Source organism: Aedes albopictus, chromosome 2 (assembly GCF_035046485.1).
Source record: "Aedes albopictus strain Foshan chromosome 2, AalbF5, whole genome shotgun sequence".
Lineage (NCBI taxonomy): Eukaryota > Metazoa > Arthropoda > Insecta > Diptera > Culicidae > Aedes > Aedes albopictus.
Window position 1 is genome coordinate 242774080 of NC_085137.1, and position 6787 is coordinate 242780866.

Below are 6787 nucleotides of genomic sequence, written 5' to 3' on the forward strand. Positions count from 1 at the left end.
CAGTAGCAGACTGGAAAATGCGATACGATGGCAAGGACGATGGGAAGAAGCTGAACAAGTTCATTGAAGAGGTGGAATTCATGGCGGAAGCGGAGGGCCTGAGTAAGCGGATGTTGTTCAGCGAGGCCATTCACCTGTTTGCGGGAGATGCCAGGACGTGGTACATGGACGGCAAAAGGAACAGGGATTTCTGCAACTGGGGCGAGCTTGTTGCGGAATTGAAGTTGGAGTTTCAGCCTCCGGATATGGACTTCCACTACGAGCAACAGGCTGCGCAGCGGAGACAAAGGCGTGCTGAGAAGTTCCAGGACTACTACAATGCGGTAGGCGAAATCTTCCGCTACATGGCTGTTCCGCCGTCGGAAGAAAGGCAGTTCGACATCGTCTTCCGCAACCTTCGGTCCGACTACAAAAACGTGTTGGTTGTGAAAGGAGTCCGGACCATGAAAGCCCTTCGACAGTGGGGAAGGAAGCTGGACTCGGTCAACATGTGGATGTACAGGGGCAGAGACCAGGAATCTACGCAGAAACCGGCTCAGGTGCATGAAGTTTCAGCGAAACCGTTCCAGAGTAGGAACCAGTCCGGTGGAAAAACCTGGAAGGCATCAGATCCACCTCAAGGTAGTAGAGAGCAGAATCGTCCGAACTGGAAAAGAACTCCGGATAAACCAGGATCATTCCCACCAAGGAAGCAGAGTGCTCCAGCCGACGGAGAATGTAAGGAAAGTCAACCGGAATCAAGCAGGCAGGCGTTGGAAAAACGAGTCGCGGAGTACAAGGTTCCGGATAGGACAACGTGCTTTAACTGCAGAGGAAAGTTCCACTACCATTCAGCGTGTTTAGCTCCGAAGGAAGTCTTTTGTACCGTTTGTGGCTTCCACAATTATAGGAGGGACAATTGCCCATATTGTTCAAAAAACCCGAAAGGATCGGCGTAGGAGGTCGTCGAGTCCCGTGGAAAAAGCCTCCGACAGTATTCGTTCCATATTGCTCGGATGTTAGCGAGTTACTCGTTGCGGTAGAAGGAGATAATCGGCCATTTGCAGGAGTAGATGTGTTGGGAGTGCGATTAGTGGGATTGTTGGACAGCGGAGCGCAGGTATCCATCCTAGGGACCGGTAGTGAGAATTTAATCCGGAAGCTGAAGTTGAAGGTTTTCAGCACCGAAACGAAGGTTACAACAGCGGGAGGAAATCGGCTGCAAGTCAACGGCTACGTGAACCTACCGGTAACTTTTGAAGGTCAAACGCGGATTCTCACTACCCTGGTGGCTCCTTCGATGAAGCGGAGGTTCATATTAGGTATGAACTTCTGGAGGTTGTTCAATATTCAACCCACAGTCCAGAACTCCTTGGAGGAACGCGAAGTTGCCGAGGCCGAGCGAGTAGAGTTGGAAGAAGCTAATATGCTGACACAGGAGCAGAGGGATCGTCTGGCAGAGGTGAAGAACAAGTTTAAGGCGTTTGTCGACGGAGGGCCCTTGGAAACTACATCGTTAATCAGCCACAAAATCGAATTCGAGGAGAGTTTTCAGAACGCGCCTCCTGTCCGTCTGAACCCATACCCTTGGTCCCCGGAAGTACAACGGAATGTGAACGAGGAGCTGGACAAGTGGATAGCATCAGGAGTGGTAGAGCGATCGAGCAGCGATTGGGCCTTATTGATCGTCCCCGTAATGAAGAAAACCGAGGAAGACGGACAGCAGAAAATCAAGGTTCGGATGTGCCTAGATGCGAGAAAGTTGAACGAGAGGACTCGACGGGATGCGTATCCACTGCCGCATCAGGATAGAATCTTGGGCAGATTAGGTTCGTCGAAATACCTGACAACCATCGATTTGTCCAAAGCTTTTTGGCAAATTCCTTTGGATGAGGACTCGAGGAAATACACGGCGTTCAGGGTTTTCGGGCGAGGACTGTTCCAGTTTACCCGGCTACCGTTCGGGCTGGTCAACAGCCCAGCAACGTTATCGAGGCTGATGGACCAGGTCCTGGGTTACGGGGAACTGGAACCCAACGTTTTCGTATACCTGGACGATATTGTTGTTGCCAGTAACTCGTTTGACGAACATGTACGGACTTTGGAGGAGGTAGCGAGGCGACTGAACGCGGCAAACTTGTCGATTAACTTGGAGAAATCCAAATTTTGCGTCTCCGAGTTGCCCTACCTCGGATTCATTCTTTCGGAAAGCGGAGTTCGTCCGAACCCCGATAAGGTTGAAGCAATCGTCAACTTCGAGAGACCATCCTCAATTCGCTCACTCAGAAGGTTTTTGGGGATGGTTAATTACTATCGTCGCTTCATTGACTGTTTTAGTGAAGTGACCACTCCCCTGACGGATCTCCTGAAGGGAAAACCGAAGGTCGTAAGTTGGAATCCCGAAGCGGAAAAGGCGTTCAACATTTTGAAGGAAAAGCTGATAACTGCACCGGTTTTGGCAAACCCGCGATTTGACTTGCCGTTCAAGATTCAAACCGACGCCAGCGACCTGGCGATTGCCGGTATTTTGACGCAGGAAGTCGAAGGCGCAGAACACGTCGTTGCATATTATTCGCGGAAGCTTACCACGCCGCAACGGGCTTGGAAAGCGGCAGAAAAAGAAGGTCTGGCGGCGTTGGAATCGATTGAACGGTTTCGGCCTTATGTAGAGGGAACCCGATTCACGCTCATCACAGACTCTTCGGCGCTTTCATTCATTATGAACACAAAATGGAAGCCCTCGTCAAAGCTGAGCCGCTGGAGTATTCTATTGCAACAATACGACATGGTGGTCCAGCACAGAAAGGGGTCAGAAAACATAGTTGCAGACGCGCTTTCCAGGTCGGTAGAGGTGCTAGACGTCAGTAAGGATAATGACTGGTATGCAAAGCAGTTTCGCAAGGTCGAGCAGGATCCGGAAAGCTATGTAGACTTTAAAATTGAAGAACGGAAGCTATTTAAATTTGTGTCGGTAGCATCGGACGTATTGGACTATCGGTTCGAATGGAAGCTATGCGTGCCGGAAGATCTGAGAGAGTCTGTGCTACGACAGGAACACGATGACGTCCTGCACCCAGGATACGAGAAGACCTTGCAGCGAATCAAAATCAGGTACTACTGGCCAAAAATGGCAGTAGATACCAAGCGTCACGTGCAGGCTTGTACCACGTGCAAGCAATGCAAGCCAACAAATGCGGCTTCAGCTCCGGAAATGGGTAAGCAAAAGCTTACGGACCGGCCATTCCAGATACTAGCTCTAGATTACATACAGAGTCTCCCCAGAAGCAAGAACGGGAACTGCCATTTGCTAGTCCTGATGGATATTTTTTCTAAATGGGTCATCCTAGTTCCTGTGAAAAGGATCGAGGCGAAAGGGGTGTGTAAGATAGTCGAGGATGTCTGGATTAGGCGATACGGAACTCCAGAAGTGGTCATTAGCGATAATGCCACGACCTTCACCGGAAAAGAGTTCCAATCTCTGCTGAAGGCGAGAGGCATCCGCCATTGGCCCAATTCGAGGCACCACAGCCAAGCAAATCCTGTGGAGCGGACCAACAGGACCATCAACGCGTGTTTGCGCACTTACATGCAAACAGACCAGCGGGTCTGGGACACCAGGGTCGCAGACATCGAAGAGCTGATCAACACTACCGTTCATGCTTCTACCGGGTTCACTCCGTACCGAATTCTCTACGGACATGAGAAGGTAGTGAAAGGAGATGAGCATAGACGCGAGAGAGACGAAGGAGAGTTGTCGATAGAGGCAAGAGAAGAGTACAGGAAAGAAGTAGGAGGGAAACTATTTCAAAAGGTAAAAGAAAACTTGGAAAAAAGTAATGAAAAATGCAGAAAAGTTTACAATTTGCGGCATAAGAAGTTTGCTCCAGCTTACCGGATTGGCCAGAAGGTGTTGAAACGGAACTTCAGGCAGTCCTCCGCGGTAGAGCATTACAATGCTAAATATGGACCTCTGTACACGCCGTGCACCGTGATCGCGAAACGGGGAAGCAGCTCGTACGAGGTAGCAGACGAAACCGGTCGGAGTCTCGGGGTATTTTCTGCCAGTGATCTGCGTCCGGGCAATGAGCAGCATAAAAGTGCCTAAAAGTAAAACTTTCAGTCGTCTAAAGCAATAGAATAGCTTAAAGGACACTAGTTACGAAGTAGCTGCAGTTTAGCTGTGTTCATCGTTGTGTGTAGGTCGTCGTCGTCATCCTAGGTCATCGTCGAACCACACAGTCTTTAATCGTTGTCATATTACTTTGTGTTCGCCAATCGGTTTGAGTCATCATAGAACCAAAGTGTGAATTTGTTCATTGATCGTCGTAGTTCCATTCATCGAACATTGTAGTCCCTCTTCGTTAAGTGTCGTCGCCATCTACGTTGTGGATAGTCTCATCGTTTCCACATTTATGTCGTCGCTGCATCGTCAATTTTATCTTTTCGTCCACAAATTCGTCGAAGTCTACATAAAAGTTATCGCACAATTTATCGTTGATCCACTTCGTCGTCGTCGTCGTCGTTGTTAGTCATCGTTTTATGGCAAAGTCAATCGTCGTTGTCGTCCTCAGCAAACACGGTTTGTGTCGTTGCTGTATAGTCATTTGCCTGTAAAGAGAAAGAGAGAAATTAATTTAGCTGTGTCGTATATCAATCCGGATTGAATCATAATTGTAATCTTTTGTTAGTGCGCAATAACAAAAGATAATGCCACAAATAGAGTTGAATAGGAGATAGAGTTATAGGGTCAAGAATAAGAAACATTACTCTACTGTATGCACCGTGTGTACCGTGTAGCTACGTACCTGTTTAACATGTCATAAAAATCCAATCGAACGGAATTCTTTTTAGAATTGTTCCTGATCCACCAGGTGGCCAACTGGTGGAACAAAGCTAGAAAGGAGAAAGTTCAATCAGCCTACAGAGTAGAAATATGAAACAAGTTCACTTATCGCATCAAAATTATCCCACGTAGTCCATCAGCATCTGGCTTGCACCTTTCCGACGATACAGCATCCCACGATACGCGCGCGAGCACACACGGTAGTAGACTAAATTGTATTCGTCATTCGTAGACCCTCATACCCGAACGTGATGAGGTAGTAACGGATTGAGTGTAGTAGAAACTCACCAAAGATGTTCATCTCGGTGCTCATAGGCACACATAGGCACAGTTAGGGACCACAACGTGCTTAATTATAGCAAATTTTATTTGAAATTTCGCTTTTAGTTACACAAGGTTTTAACGTGTTATGTCGTCGTCGTAAACTTATAGATATTTTAACTACTACGTAACGTTTTTAATTTTAATTTGTTGTGAATATATTTGGTAATTGTCTTGATGTTTTTAATTGATTTTAATTTGTTTTGTGAAGGAAAATAAATGTTTTAACGTGTTGCAACATTTATTTTTCCGAGGTGGGGGGATAGTGTAACCGTGTGTTACATAATTAGAAGATTTTTAATATGTGCTATTTTTGTTTGGATACTGTCACGTCTCTTAGGTTAGTAGGTGTGGGGTTAGTAGGGTTAATTAAATTAAAATATAATAAAATTGTATGTTTGTTAGTAGGGTTAGTCATTTTAAAATTTAAATATGTTAAAACATTACAAAGGTATAGAGTGGGGACAAGTGGAGGACATATTACAAATTCAGAGTGGGTACAACTGCACATATCCTAGCGGGCGTAGAAGTACACAAAAGGGGTGGTGACAATAACCGTCTCAATAAAGAGGGATTGTAAGGATTGAGGCGCAAAGAAAATTCGCCATCCCTCAGAAAAGTTCTGGCGTTCGTGTGCTTCGGATCGTAAATATCAAAACTGAAAAGTGTCCTTAAGTCCTAGTGAAGTGAGTGGTAACTTTATTTGAGTGAATCAGCAATAGTTCAATCAGGTATGCTGAAACTAATACGGTGGCCTAAAACTAACTTAAGTCTACAGTAAAACTAATGACTAGTGACGTGAATATAGTACGGTTTTGTAAAAATCTATCCCCATTACCCTCACAGGACCTTTTGTGGTACCTTACGGTACACCACCACCATTTTGAACGCCAACGTAGAGTTGACCAAGCACACGAGTCGGCCTAGTGGTCCCTTGTTGGCCACTACGCCTAACACGTAAAAGACCACAATACGCTCTGCAGTTGCGAAGTCCTTATCCGCATCAGAGCTGTTCCTCGGGCCCTAAGGTGCCCTAACCGTTAAGGAGGACCCCTCTCGGCAGAGTCTCTCCGGCCTTGTCCTGGGCTCTGTCGATATCCGTCAAAGAGGGAAGACGCCAGCGAGACACGTAGATCGCACCATTCCGTCAAGCCGATCTACTACCGATCCAATAGCCATTTTCCGACCACTACTACACCACCCCAAGCCGTAAATCCGTTGGCGGACAGGCCGTCCAGCCGCAGCAGTATTGGCGAGCGCTCGTCCATCGGCATCGAGTCTACGCAGCGCTCCACTACAGCAGCAGTACCGGTACGTCCCCAAAACCCCATATTCAATAAAACTACCCACTCTACCCCAGAAAGTACAATAGTCCTTTAATAAATTACACCCACACCATTCAAGACAATAGATTTTTCAATAAACACCAATAGTTTCCATTCAAATTTTGCATAGTTTTCCCCTAGCCCAAGAAAGGTGACAGTACTCTGCACGCTGGTCGCGAAGCCCCTCCGATTGCCCAGTAGTAAGCCGACCTTGAGACACAGCTCTAAGGGTCACTTGCTGCTGTAGTATTACCGCGAGTTTTGTCCGGGTAACACAGGACCCATGGCAACTGTGGCAGCGGCAGTACCCGAAAAGTTG